This window comes from Leguminivora glycinivorella, chromosome 15, assembly GCF_023078275.1.
Source record: "Leguminivora glycinivorella isolate SPB_JAAS2020 chromosome 15, LegGlyc_1.1, whole genome shotgun sequence".
NCBI classification, from domain to species: Eukaryota; Metazoa; Arthropoda; class Insecta; order Lepidoptera; family Tortricidae; genus Leguminivora; species Leguminivora glycinivorella.
The window spans coordinates 20,255,205-20,271,450 of NC_062985.1; the positions used below are offsets into that span (position 1 = coordinate 20,255,205).

The window sequence follows — 16,246 nt, forward strand, 5'->3', positions numbered from 1 at the left end:
ACCTTCTCAGTTTTCAGTAATTCCCTAAAGCAACAATATCCCTGGATTCTGAATAAAATCTATCCCGAACAATACATGATCCGGCTAAGTAATTGCTCTGCTAATTTCCATGGCAACTAGAAATATAACCAACCAAATTAAGTTGGTCTACGTCAGGATCAATTAGCAAATGGTTGAAGAGCGAGTGAGATGTTAAGAGAGGTCTTCTGATGGTGGTCGGATTATCTTAGATATTTGTACACAAATTATGGTAATATTTAACGGAGAACAATCTGAACAATTGTTTAATAAGTGTTTTTCATAGTCTGTATGCATATAATAAATACCATAGAATATGTAATAGTACAGCGCGGCGACAGAATCGCGGAGTGAGCCGCCCCTGGTAATACTTGTTGATTTTGATTATGAAGTGATTGCCAACAACATTAAATTGATCTTTTCATTATTTCAGAATTTTGTTTAATAGTCGTTTTTGTACTGAGCAAGAACAACATTAAAAGCACGTAAAACCAACAAACACAAAAGTGAAAGAAACAAACGAGGTAGATATTTCTGGATCATAGCAAGTTGAAAACTGTGGTCTGTTCAAACCCCCCCCCCCCCAGGAAATATGTGTGCCTATAATATATGAAAGTATACATAGAGATTTTCAGCCCGTTTCTGTTATCAAAAATAAAATTACTATATTTATTTTATGCGACATGACCTCATAATTATGAATTTATATTTCTAACGTCTTAGTTGGAAAACAGAATTTAAAAAGTTGGAGTTTTGTAGCAAGCTAAGTACTTACCTACTTATAAAATTTGGTAAACTTTAAGTACTTCTTACAAAACTACCTCTAGTAACTATTTAGCAAACTGTGACACGAACCCAAAAACTTTTCTAATTTAAAAATTTGTTTTTTCTTTCAACACAGTGATCGCGTTCCTAGATATTGAAAAGTCATATATGTGGTGACTATGAGTTTGCACGAGTCTGCACCAAGTTGAGGCTGTGAAGAAACAAGTTTCGTAAAACAATGGGGTGAATATTTAAATTGCCCAATAAAACATTCAAGAACATTATATTGATAAATTCCCAAACAAATAAATAAAACTGTAAATTTTACTTTTAACGCCCATAAAATGCGATTTAGAAAATATAAGCCTCCTAAGAATCTATATTCTGAATAGAATTTGGACGGACAACCTACAATTACACGATAGAATCTCGGATTGAAATTCAAATTGTTGCTCAATTCGAGTTTTAGTGAGATTCTCTTTTCTGATCTTCTTAGGGATTTAAATACAAGATTAGTACCTACCTAAAAGATAGCTATCATTTATAAGATTCTTTTGCATAACATCTTTTTAATCTATTTATAAGATTCTTTATAAGATTATCATTTATAAGATTCTTTTGCATAACATCTTTTTAATCTAAGCGTGTGTTTGACTTCTACACTATCTATTGACTTACTTGACTTAATGTCCTATGTCCCCTATAGAGGGCGTCCACCAGTGCGTCGCCATCCTGAAAGGTTTTGAGCTTCGCGCTTTACTTCGCTCCAGGGTGCCGTAGCCGAATGGCATTTCTGCGACGCAAAACGAAAGGTAGTCTAGCTCTGTCGCGCCAATACGCAAGAGCGATAGAGATAGATATCTTCGAGCGTTTCGTTTCGTGAGCGTTTGTGCCATTCGGCTACGTACCCAGGTCATCCCCATCGCCTTCGCTTCTGCAGTGATCGTCGTCACGCACACTATTTTTAACCCCCGACGCAAAAACGAAGGGGTGTTATAAGTTTGACGTGTCTGTCTGTGTGTATGTCTGTCTGTCTGTTTGTCTGTCTGTCTGTCTGTGTGTGTGTGTCTGTCTGTGGCATCGTAGCTCTCGAACGGATGAACCGATTTCGATTTACATAGTTTTTTTTTGTCTGAAAGCTGAGTTATAATTAATTTAATTATTTTTTAAAGTTATAATTCAACATGTAGCATTTTAAATATTTCCGGCTTCACATTCATACATTATTTAACTACAATCATTCCAGCTTTACTTTCTGCATTTTCTTTAACGATAAATCTGCGATTTCTGCTCTTAAACTTTTACGACATTTATACCTTGCGTGATCTGAATTAAGATCATTTTTAACCTCCGACGCAAAAACGATGGGATGTTATAAGTTTGACGTGACTGACTGTCTGTCTGTGTGTGTGTCTGTCTGTGGCATCGTAGCTCCCGAACGGATGAACCGATTTCAATTTAGTTTTTTTTGTCTGAAAGCTGAGTTAGTCGGGAGTGTTCTTAGCCATGTTTCATGAAAATCAGTCTACTAAGTCGCGGTCGGGGTTTTTTCAAAATTTTAATTTTGTGATTAGGTTATACATACACGAAAAGAAAAGCAACCACTTTCACAGGCGACAAAACCAGGAACTGAACCCTGAATCTTCAGCTTCGAGGCTAACGTCATTACCATACAGCCGCCGTGTTATAATAACTTTTTGACGACCGGTCAGGCGTAGTTGGTAGTGACCCTGCCTGCTAAGCCGCGGTCCTGGGTTCGAATCCCGGTAAGGGCATTTGTTTGTGTGATGAGCACAGATATTTTCTATGTATATAAGTATGTATTTATTTATCTATTTAAGTATGTATATCGTCGCTTAGCACCCATAGTACAAGCTTTGCTTAGTTTGGGGCTAAGTTGATGTAAGGATGTGTAAGGTGTCCCCAATATTTATTATTATTTTATTATTTATTAGTCCATACTAATATAATAAATGGGAAAGTGTGTGTGTCTGTTTGTTTATCCGTCTTTCATGGCAAAACGGAGCGACCAATTGACGTGATTTTTTAAGTGGTGATAGATAGTTGAAGGGATAGAGAGTGACATAGGCTACTTTTTGTCTCTTTCTAACGTCTACTTCCCTTAACCCCCCCCCCCCCCTTAAGGGGGCAAGAAGGGGGGGGGGAGTTTATATGGAGCATTCCGCAATTTTCGAATTTATCGCAAGCGAAGCGAATTATTCATACTTTTATATTATAAATGGGAAAGTGTGTGTGTCTGTTTATTTGTCCGTCTTTCACGGCAAAACGGAGCGACGAATTAACGTGATTTTTAAGTGGATATATGTAGTTGAAGGGATGGAAAGTGGCATAGGCTACTTTTTGTCTCTTTCTAACGCGAGCGAAGCCGCGGGGAAAAGCTGGTAATAAATAATAGTAAGGTGTATCGGGGTAATTCTGAATGACAGAAATGCTTGGGTAATTTCGAAAGGGAAATCTTGATATATGATGGCAATGGTGATTTTTATGCGACTTTCGGAATTACCCTTCTGAATTAATTATTCTTTTTTTGAATGAAAGCGAGCGCAGTTTCAGTGTATTGTTCTAGCAATGAAGTTCTTCGAAAATATCTACTGACAAGGCAACTTTGTGAAAATAACGAACTCGGGAACATTTGCACTTCTGGCGTAGTAGGTACTCCACCGTTTTCATAATTTATTTTATACTCGCTTTTGTCCGTGACTTCCAGGCGTTGAATTTAGCTGATACAGACGACACAGACACCGCATTATTAATATCTCAATTTATACAAGAGATATAATTCTCAACAATTTATAACATGGAAAATAACCTATTATAACGAATAAAAAAAAAAGAAAATAGTAAGCTAGGAATTAGTTCTGTAGACCTAAGTTATATTCTAATACAGCTAGGGAACAAATTAAATTATTTTATTGAATATTTTTCGACTTGTTCTTTTTTCAAGTAGTCACACTACTATATATAAATTATAAATTTAAATAGATATAATACACGAAAGAAAAAACGACAGACCGGCTCGGCCACCAGTGGGCCCTGTCGTTTTTTCTTTCGTGTATGATATCTATTTAAATTTATAATTTATAATCTAATAGTTCTTAATTTTTTTGTCATGATATTTTTATGCAATAAAGTTTTTATCTATCTACCTATCTAATCTTAACTTAATACTTTTTAAATAAACTGTAAATGATAACCAGAGCCCGGATAATCCATAGCAAAACAAAAGACTGTCGCAATCAAACTAGGGTGAGAAACATTTTTTTATCGATATCGAGTAAGTTTTGTCTAAAAAAAATCATACCGATATGTTTAGGTACGTAGGTTATTTTATAATTATTCACGCCAAACGCAAAACAAGTATTAAGTTAAGGGTTTGTTTTATATGTGTTATTATTTCATCTAAAATACAACGTAACCTATATTATCAACGTTACTTATATTTCTGCATATTAAGTAAGTAATAACCCTTTCCTTTTAGCTTGGCCGTAGTCGGGTGACAAAGAGGTAATCTAATCAACCTCATTGTAAATTTATAATAGACACTGCAGAAAATTAATATTCCATAAGACATTGAATGTCATTATTGTCATTTCATTGCGTATGACAGTGATAAAATATAAGTTGTGTCTCTGTAGATAATTATTATTTAAACCTGAAATATTTTGACACGGACGTGGTTGATATATAAAACTATTTAAAACGAGTAATGTGCAAGATCGTATTAAAACGTGGATAACCAATCACCCTGAACTAGTCTACAATGAGTTTTATAAATTTGCTCCCTTGACGTCGAGTGAAGTCGAACGTTCATTTAGTATACATAAATGGCTTTACAGTGATAAACGAAACAGTCTTCTCCCAGAGAATGTTGAAAAATTAATGATTATATACTCCTATTACTATAACAAACCCAATAAGATGGCAAGTGCTGCTGTGTGTACTGACGTGGATTTCGAGGAAGAAATTTCATCTGTCTGTACCTGTATAATTATTTATACATTTTTTTTTTCATTTGGTGGGCCATTTTCTTCTCATATTTAGAACTATCGATATCGATAAAAAAATGTTTCTCACCTTAGTTTGATTGCGACAGTCTTTTGTTTTGCTATGGATTTTCCGGGCTCTGATGATAACGTAGGTATTGACTGAATATGAGTCTAGTGCCGGTTACGCCAAAAATATTTTAGCTAATCGCTACATATATAATTACGACAAAAAATGCCGTCCTAATGTATATTTTGTTGTTTATACTTGGCACTCACAACACTTTTTATCCAAAATGTCATGTCTTTTTGTTACCTTAACTACATAATAGTAATTATTTTAAACCTTCGAAAGTTATGACAAACCGATTGTTATAATTTAAGAGCACCTTATCAAGATTTCAATAAAACACAATATTAAATGGCATCACAAATCATAAAGGACATTTTAATCGAGTCCATAGTGTCGATAAACTTGAAATAAATGTGATATACAAAGAAAAAAAGACATAGGCTGTAATCGAACCAGCGTCCTTTACGGGACGGATGCCTAAACCGCTCACCCATCGAGTCAAGAAAAAGAAAGGGTTGAAAATTCCAATTATATGACAATTTACGAATGCGCCACGCCCTCTGTGATATTAAAATTATGTGTCGATTATTTATGTGTGGTGAGTTTGATTTGACTAGAATGTTCAGTCTACTCGTACTTGTCAAGGTGGTCTGTGATTTAGTTAAATCCCTTAGAAGCGTTGCGGAATTCCTGCGCGAAAAGTAATTTAGGTTCTTTTAGCGCTGACTGTAGTTTGCAAACATGTTTGTTAGTAGTAAGAAGCGCAAATTTCATTTCATTTCATTTATTTATTCATAAACAATAATAATTTGTGTTGGAATATTACATAGGTAAGTACTTAATTAATAAAACATGCCTTTATACTATTTCCTGCAAGAAGAAAAAAAATACTATAGCTAGATTTTACAAGAGCACGTGGACTACCGGCCGTGGACGACAAAAAAGAGGATAAACGCGTTTCAAGATTAATTTTTCATCAGCTTCTCACTAACATTAATGAGCAAAACAAAAATAAATTATTCACGACACGAGACCGCTAAGATGGCGCTCGAACCGGAAGTCCCAATTTCAATTTATTTATTAGTTTTGAGTTGAGACGTCATGCTGTATATTCGTCAGCAAAATTCATTTTTTCATCAGCTTCTCATTACAACATTAGTTTACTTCATTATAAGCTATCGATATTACACTTTAAACAACATTAATGAGCAAAAAGAAAAATAAATTATTCACGACACGAGACCGCTAAGATGGCGCTCGAACCGGAAGTCCCAATTTCAATTTATTTATTAGTTTAGAGTTGAGACGTCATGCTGTATATTCGTCAGCAAAATCGGCTATATTTCCGAGCTCATATAACCCGGCAACCTTCAAGTCAAGAGTGAACAGGCATCTTCTGGGCGAGCTCACTCCATCGTAGGCCACGTCTTTGTCTTTGGCTAGTCTGTGGCCAAGAGTAAGCCCATTTATAATAATAATAAAAAAAAACTCGCTTCGCTTTCAACTCGTCCGCAAATCAAAAGTGTGTTAAGGCCCTAAAATATTGACTACGTTTGGCAGGGTGGCAGAAAACAATACGTTTTGTAATGAGATTAAAATCTCTTGTTACAGTACAGCTTCGAAAAACAAATTGGATTTTAATTGCCTCCAGCTGACAAAATGAACAGTATTGCAGCGCGAATGTTTGTTTCTGTTTCCAGCGTTTAAAACGATACAGGAGCGAAAATGATAAAATGGAAGCTCCTCTTTCAATTTGGGAATTTTAAATATACTAGTGTTATTAACCAGATTTATCGAAAAAAAATTGTCCATTAAGAACAACTCAGTTAAATGATATTGAGAAAAAATCATTAAAATCGAGGTTCCGCTCTCGACTGTTTCCTCCTTCAAAACTCAATCAATAGGAACGAAATTTGAGAATCTGAATAACAATGAAATATTCTGTGTCGGACCGTTTAGTTTTTTTGGCTAATTGTTACCAATCTTGAGTATCACACCTTTTTTTGCGCCATAATGAAAAAGGCCGTTTTTGGAAATTTTTGATTGGCCCTACCGTCTTTAAAAATAAAAATATCAAAAAAATTAAAACGGTCCGACACAGATTAAAATAATAACAATCTGTGTTGAAAAAATCATTCCTCTATCTTCAAAAACCAGGGAGAAAATAGTCGAGAGCGTTTGTATGGAGAATTGACCCCTCCTGTATCGTCTTAACATTTTCGACGGCATTCTATTTGGCACTAATAATTGTCATCATACATTCTCCTATCTTTGAGCAAAAAGGTCTTAAACGAAAGACCCTCACAGAACTATATTTAGATAGAAGAAATAAGTTAATATTCTATTCATTAGTGTTATATTTATTTGACATTTTCGACACAATCTTTGTGTTGTTGCAAATAAATATCACGTAACGAGGTATTTTTATGTTTCCGTTGACTTCCAAAAATTCACGCGTGAAAGCTATAAGTAGGGACAGACTACCTAGAAGTTTTGTTTGAGTTCGGGTACGGGTAGATGCTTATGCTTCATCTCGGTATATACAGCGTGTTACTACCACCCGGACCTTTATTAAATCCAATAATAATACAGTCATTTAGTAATAGTTTGCCCACTAAAAAATCATAGTTATTAACTGAAAAAAAAATTTTCCGAAATCGCAACATTTGCACAACATTGCACTTCTTACTTGTCATTACTCACATCGCTCATACTGATGAGCTGTCATTGCCCTCACTTGACAAGTGTGTATGCTGTACATTTCTGGCAATCATTTTTTTAATTATTATTAAGTAAAATTAAGGGCATGGTTAAGTTAAATAACTATGTAAGATTACATCCCTTTAAAAAAAACACTTATTGGTAACACACTGTATGAAATCTGTAAAAGACCCTAACGGCCCAGCCACGACATTGGTCTAAGCGCGGCAGCGGTGAGCGGCAGCCATACGTGCGAATGAAAAGTCCCATCGCTGTGTCTCGCTCCAATGTATGGCCGCCGCTCACAGCTGTCGCGCTTAGACCAATGTCGTGGCTGAGCCGTAAGGTTATATCAAGGTGACGACGAAATAACAAAGAAAAATCTTCGGTTTACTTATTGAGAACTTTCAATCTAAGTAGATACTTTCTCTGTTTGTGCACTAAAATGTACGCTGTTTGTTGAGTATCAGCATAGATTAAATATAAGAAGATCATACCATCCCATACATTAAACTGCGACCGCCTAAAACGCGCATACACTACACCACACATAGATGGCGCCACAAAAAAAATGCCTTGTTGCCATCGATTATTTGTAGATCGGCGTTAACACTTTCGAAACCGGGCTCTACGCGGCGCTACGACATTTTCGCTACATACGGGGAAACCCATGTAATCGGCTACGCTTCTACGAGCGGTGTACCCGACAGTCGGGTTCTTGGTAGCGAAAGTGTTAAGTGTCACTTTCGAGCCATAAATATTTTTAATATATATAATAGTAAGCTGTATGATATACATAAACATTTATGGTTATTTAGTAGGTATTATTTCTCGTCATTGCGATATTTCCTGCACCTATTAAGCTGTTATAGATCTCTGTTTGGCCCAAAGGTTAGCTGGTAGAGAATGCCTTCTGGCATTAAGTTCGCCTTTTGTACATTTTTTTACTGTGCAATAAAGTTTAAATAAATAAATAAATAAATATATGTCAAAAGTGACACTTAACGCCGTCTATAAGTATAATCGAAAGCTACAAGACTTTTTTTTTTGTGGCGCCATCTATGTATGGTGTAGTTTATGCGCGTTCTTAGGCGCTCGCATTTTAATGTATGGGATGGAATGATCTTCTTATATTTAATCTATGGTAACAGGGAAAGTGAAAGGGTAACACAATCCTCTCTTTGCTCAGGATATGTCAACCATTATACTCGTCATGTATAAGGTATCAATTTACATTTTCTTTTTATGTCAGAGAGGATACAGTCAGTTGCGAAATTACTAAACAGATGGATACCAAAACTATGTACTTCACTAGTATAATAAATAAATAGTATAAAACAAAGTCGCTTTCTCTGTCCCTATGTCCCTAAGTATGCTTAAATCTTTAAAACTACGCAACGGATTTTGATGCGGTTTTTTTTTTTTAATAGATAGAGTGATTCTAGAGGAAGGTTTACATGTAGGTATAGTACCCGTGCGAAGCCGGGGCGGGTCGCTAGTACAGAATAAATAAGATAACAGATATTTATTTATGACGATCTCATAACATGGGTGATAAGGCCGATCTTTGTATATGGATGCGAAGCTTGGACGTTGACCCTGAAGGAAGAAAACAAGCTCTTAGTGGCAGAGCGGAAGATCTTCAGAAAGATTTTAGGCCCTACGAGACGAGAGGCTCTTGGAGAGTTAGGAAGAAGTTGGAGGTGGAAGAGCTAGTGGGCGAGCCCAACGTCATCGGCGAGAGCAAGGCTTCTCGTCTGCGATGGCTCGGCCATGTGGAGAGGATGGGAGAGGATCATGCGGCCAAAAAAGCTCATCTGTGGCGATCTACTGAAAAAACGGCCGGTCGGAAGGCGATGCGAGGTCGGACCGATGGATCGATGAGGTCCAGAAAGACCTTCAAGTGACCGAGTGGCAATCGCACAGGATAGGAGCGAATGGCGGAATCTAGTGTCGGAGGCCAAGATCCATTTCGGGTCGCTGAGCCATTGCAGTAAGTAAGTATTTTTGGGTCACTCTGTTTCGATATTTATTAACACCAGACGACGCAAAAACGACGGGGTGTTATATGTTTGACGTGTCTGTCTGTCTGTCTGTATGTGTGTCTGTCTATGGCATCGTAGCTCCCGAACGGATGAACCGATTTAGATTTAGTTTTTGTAGTTTGAAAGCTGAGTTAGTGTGGAGTGTTCTTAGCCATGTTTCATGAAAATCGGCCTACTATGTCGCGGTCGGGGTTTTTTCAAAATGTTAATTTTGTGGTTAGGTTATTTTGTTAGCGCTTTGCGCGCTGCAATCCAATATGTAAGGGTAGATTTTCTTTTAATTTTTTATTTTATTTTATTTACAACACTACTTTAGTGTCTAGTTTGTTAGTGCAAAGAAAGGGAACAGGAAAATGATAGAAACGGTTGCGCGACTCGAACAAAACTCTCGAGTGAAGAAAGTTTTAATGAACACTCATTAAAATAGATTATAAACGTTGGAAAGTAGATGTTTTAAAAGTATTAATTTATTCTTTTGTAAAATTAATGTTTTTATTGTGTATGGAACGAAACGAAATTTGAAATTCACATTCATCATAGGTATTTAAAATTTATATTCATCATAGGTATTTTTAGTTTACGTACTTATAGTATGTCATTGTATCGTTTAACAGTGTATTTGTCTTGTAACTGTAATACTGTGTAAGTATTAAATAAATAAATGAAATTAAATGAAATGAAACAAATTGGGAGTATATCATATTTATAATATGTAGATATACAACAAGACTAACTTTAAAAAAATAGCTGTGAAAAACGATTGAAATCAGATAAGTCAGTGTCACAAATGACGTGCCTTCAAACAATGGAATGCAATTTAAACGCCTGTCTGCTAAAAAAATTAAAATTTTGTATACCTACTAAAGATACAAATATTATTTGCGTACACGTGCACATTATTAATAATAATTCCTAAAAATTTAAGCCTGTTATAAAGTTGTACTTAACAACTTATGTAACCGCTTGAAAGTTATTATGCCTAAATCTTGTCACTTACTAGTTTCGTTCGCCCAAATTGCCCAAAACGCCGCAGGCTATACCTAAATCTATTCCCAGACTTGACAAGTTCACAGTATAAGGACCACTCAGTAGTTCTGTTACTCTCCGGCAGCGGCGATGCGAATGGTAGGTAGGTACTTAGTTACCTACTGCGTCAGAAAGGACGTAGTTGACAAAATTACTATAAATGTTACTCGACTTCATCCAAAGTAATAGGTTATCTAATATTAACTACGAGTAAAGATATTTAAGTATATAAATACCACATCATATCCGCCAGAAGACACAAAAATATTATTAACATAATAGACCCTTTCTTAAAACCTATTTTATATTATTAATTACTGTCCAATGAACCGAAAAAAATATTACCATATTTTATTATGACTTGAAGACGGAAAAAAAACATTTTTAAAGTATACTTTCAATTAATCAGGCAAAAATAACATTAGCCATGTTAATCTATAGTAGAGATGCGCCGAATATGGACTTTGCCGAATACAAATATTCGGCCGAACATTCGGTCCAGGTCTTACCGAACCGAACATTCGGCCGAATATTCGGTTACGTCATGTTTTTAAAGGGGGTGTTCATTAAAACTATTAAATGTTTGATAATGGTTACATATGTTACTACATCTACGTTTTTATGATTTAGTAGATAACTAAAACTTAGTTAAAACAACTCTGAACTCTTCTCAACTCTTAAACTAAGGTTTTTTAACTTTTTTACAATACAATTGTATTTATAGTTTGACGCATAGGTTTCTCTGTTTTTAGCAGTTCCTTAAAAAGCTACTAAAATAGGAGCATATTATCCAATGGAATACGTAAGATCTTCATTAGTTGTTTACTTTGTTTATTCGGTAAATATTCGGCAATGCAACCGAATTATTCGGCCGAATACGAACATTGAAAAATTTGCCGAATATGCCGAATACCGAATATTAACCGAATATTCGGCCCATCTCTAATCTATAGATTATCTTTGCATAACGTCAATCGAATTGAACGCAAATTTTTCTGACATTTATACATGAGGCATAAAATTCATCATGTCAGTGATTGGCTCGACATAAAGTTAAGTTGGGTTCTATGCTATGACGTCATTACATCACTGACAGCGTTTTCGGTGGCCAAAGTTTAAAAAAATATTACACACATTTTCAATCGAAAATACGTAGTCATTATACACTGTTAATACCCAAAATTTCTAAACATTGGTTTCTTATGTCAAATTACAGGAAACAACCATTTTTCGTGCCAAATTCGATATGAGTCTAGTAGCGTATTATTCACGATCGAATTTATCCGAATCCGCATGCATGTGTGGCGTGCGTACACGATGCTCTTGTGTGTGTTTGTTAGAAGAGTTATTACCAGACATCGGATTCCGTGGGGCGAAACTTCTTGACAGCTAGGGACTTCCTATATCGTTAAACTCATTTATCGATACTAGTTCTAAATACTAGTGATCACACAAAGGTATGCTTATAAAATATTTTTTTATTAAAATAGTATGCGCATGTGACACTGTTTGAGTTGCAGGCGTCCATAGGTTACGGTAACCGCTTTCCACCGCACCGGACCGTGTGCTTGGTTGCCACCGACGTAGTATAAAAAAAACATTATATAATAAAATAAGAACTCAATTTTCTTCTTCTTTTTTGAAAACGTTTTTAAAAGTTAAGTCGTCACAATTTATTTCGACGCTATTTATTTTAGACGCTATCTATGAATTTCATACTGGTCTTCAGAACAATAGGTACAAAAAACACACACAATGTTGGGGGCGGTCACTAGTATATAGAACTAGTATCGATAAATGAGTTTTCCCCTCACTAGCTCGGAAACACGTGTTTTGTCCTTTAATACCAGCGGGTAAAAACGCATTTTATCCACTAGTGGGTAAAGTAATTTGACCTTGAATAAAGTGAAATTAACTGCTTTAAAATTGATAAAAGTAGGTGAATCTAGTAATAAAGATGATTTACCACCTGTGGAACTACTGGAAGCAGTGATAAACGCATTTTTTGCGTTGTAGTTTCCTCGCTATAGTGAGGGGAAAAGTTTTGTGTTACACTCGGGTGCAAATGTATTTTACTTCTCGTGTGTTAAAAAACTCGCAAGTTCAGGATTCTATTCTCGAACCACTCGCTTCGCTCGTGGTTCAACTAAAGAATCCTTTCACTTGCTCGTTTTTCAATTCCACACTCGGCGTTAAAATACATCTTTGCCCCCTTGTATAACAAATAACTATTTTCGATATAGGAAGTCCCTAGCTATCAAGAAGTTTCGCCCCACGGAATCCGATGTCTGGTTATTACTGGTTTATACTGTGTCTATTCCCTGACAAGGACTAGATCGGTTTCCAAGTTCTAGCCATTTGCATCATACAAGTTTCGACAAGTTGAGTGCCGAATGGCCGCCAGAGGGTTTCCTATTATTAGATTTACGTTCGCTGTTTACTTTTAGATATTGTGTCGGTTAGGTTAAATATTTTTCATCACACTCGCACTTTAAATGTGCTATTGCACGCAGGTGGAGCATGAGTTATAGAAAAATCGTTCTCCCAAGGGAATAATGAAATTTCTTGTACCGTACTTAACTTTTTTACATCTATTAACATACTTTTTACATTGCGAGTGTAATGAAAACATTGTATGTAACTTGGGGAGTATGAATATTAAAAAACTCGAGTCTTTAAATCGCTCCTATTCAACTTCCTCCCCTTGTTGCACAATTTACTATATTTACAATACATTGGAAATAGTAGTAGAGTCTGACCAGCGAGTCGCTGCACAAGCATTTTTTCAGAATTCTTTATAAGGCAACAATTTTATGTAAAACTGACTGTCAACCTCTGGGGGGTTACCATGACGTACTAAAGACGTTCAGTTTAGGTTGAGAAAAAGGGACACAGCTAATATAGCAGTTACATAACTCCGTCCCTCTCTCTCAACCTAAACTGAACGGCTTTAGCACGTCATGGTAACCCCCCTGTTCGTACATAACCTCAACCTTTGTCTCAGTGCATTTATTACGGATGTTATAATGGCTAAACCGATCAGGAGCAGTGTGAGAAGCATGCTATTTTCGATAATCTGTAACTGGAATCAGGTTCGAAATGATGAAAATGAACGAATACTGAAAAAAAAACGAATATTCGCACTATGCTTCGGGTTACCAGCTAAAGATTTTTTTGAATTTGCCGGGTTTTTTTTTGTGCAGCGTTCTGATGGCTGGACTCTAGTACATAGTCTTTAAAACAATGATTGTAATGAGGATCCTCTGTTGTCCTGTTTCCACCGTGCGCCTCCTGATAAAAAACAAAGTAATACTAAAATTGAAACAACAGGAAGGAGGATATAACGTCAGGACGTCCTTTTCGTACTATTTGTAAGTGCAATAGGGACGCACCGACTCGATAAAGTTTATCCAACAAGTGTGCTACGCCCGCAGACTTTAATTTATTAGTAGGTACATTACCGACAATTCCGCAGCATGTCTTTAAAAGGCATTTTTAACCCCCGACGCAAAAACGACGGGGTGTTATAAGTTTGACGTGTCTGTCTGTGTGTGTGTCTGTCTGTGGCATGGTAGCTCCCGAACGGATGAACCGATTTCGATTTAGTTTTTTATCTTTGAAAGCTGAGTTAGTCAGGAGTATTCTTAGCCATGTTTTATGAAAATCGGTCCACTGTGTCGCGGTCGGGGGTTCTTCAAAATTTTATTTTTGTGGTTAGGTTATTATTTGTCTTGTGGGCTGATCCTAATATTATATGGATTTCTCATGGTTTTGAAACGTTCGGGTTTTTATTAAAATGGTGTTGACGATCTCAAGTGAAAGAATTCTAAAATTGTAGCAAAAGAAGACCAGACTGCTAACACGTTTTTAAATCTAAGCCTGAATTTTCGATTGTTTATTAAATTTCATTATTGACTATTTATATGATGACGTACGCCACAGAACTAAATCAAGATAGAAGGAAAAAGTGTATCTACTTCGCGTGCGGAAAAGTTAAATAGCGAGCAACATTGTTCGCCGCGCAAGTCAGTCTGCTCCCGACCGCTGCCCGCGAGTGACATACAGTGAAAAATACAAAATGGGTCGGTATTCGATAATTAACTGTTCAAACACCACCAATAAAAGCAAGGGTGTTAAACAAAGTGTTTCCTATCATCGGTAAGTACCATTTGTCCTAAAATATTTTTTATTAAATAAAAAACACGATTTTCCTATTTTTATCATCAAAACATTAGCTGACGTACGGCCGTCAAACTAGTTTTCCATTGCGGCTTTAATTTGACGAGTCCGACTTGGCGTGCGTTTAAAACAAGCGATATAAAAATAGGCTATTCAAACTGTCGAGACAAAGTGAAGGTAGATTTGTTATTTTGTCCGTCGAACTCACGTCGAACTTAAGAATAGTGGTGCACCACGGAACTATATCGTCATGTATGCTGCGATTTCCTTATTCGATTTAAATCGATTTTGCGAAGCAGTGGAAATTATAATTATGTTTTTATATTGTTATGAAACTATACATATAAAGTACGAGTGAAAAGTAAATTTAACTTTAAAATAGGTTACAGTTACGGTATTAACGTTGAATTTGTGGTCGGCAGAAAAACAAATACAAACATAATACGCTCTGTATTTATTATGAATAAAAATAACTCTAAAAATGTGTAAATGGTTAATTATATTTATATATTACTAAAAGTTGTAAAAAATAACACGAGGTTATCCTCGTGTTATTTTTTACAACTTTTAGTAATATATAAATAAATATGCTGTGAGTACATGGTCGATTTTCTTAAAAATATTACGAAATATTAACTAGTATTAATACCTACCTAGTCTACCTACTAAAATCTTTGTTCCTGGCCTTAGGCAAATTATATACCTACTAGTGAATTGTTTGTCATCACACGAATACAGGTATATACTTACTTCATTTCACAACGAAGATGAACATCCGATATTTTTAACTTCGGCGGGCATCCCGCACGCAACCTCCACAATCGATCGAATGGGTTACGCGGCGACAACGTTCCCATCACTAAAGTACACTCGTGACGTCATAGGCTCGACAAAAAACGTTACACGCTCGGTTTCGCTGTTAATCGCCGAGCATTTTCCTTCTATCTTGATTTAGTTATGTGACGTACGCTTTCTCTAAAATTTGTTCTCTCGAGTTTCTGACTAGTCGCAAAAACTTAAACGAAAATACAAATACCTATTTATCAAGCCAAGTAGCAAAACTCCATTACAACATCCAAATCAAATATTGAATTCAAATTCATCAAGTCGATAAAGACTCGAACAATATCCAGTTCTCGAGTTCGAAACTTCGGGGTCCCAATACCCTTGACGTAAATCGGGAATGAACGGAAATTACTGCCAGTTTGTACCTTTATACACCGAAGTGGAAGGGTTAAATGGGACAGCTGGCTTCCGAATGGGTTTCCATACAAATGTATTACCATTTTCCTCTCTAAGGTCACGGCCGTTTTCTAAGGCGGTGGGTGGACGCCGCACGCGGCGGGCGAAAACGACCACTTAGACTTGTGTCGTTCACGAACTATGAACTGTTAGGAATAAAATCCCATAAATGACCGAAATTAATTGAATCTTTC

General features: G+C 36.1%; 1 protein-coding gene across 2 annotated transcripts in view; it reads right to left on the bottom strand.

Moving 5' to 3' along the window:
• LOC125233929 overlaps positions 1-16,246 on the bottom strand; it is a 213,761-nt gene that overhangs the window by 39,058 nt on the left and 158,457 nt on the right. The gene's annotated exons all lie outside the window — the stretch shown is intronic.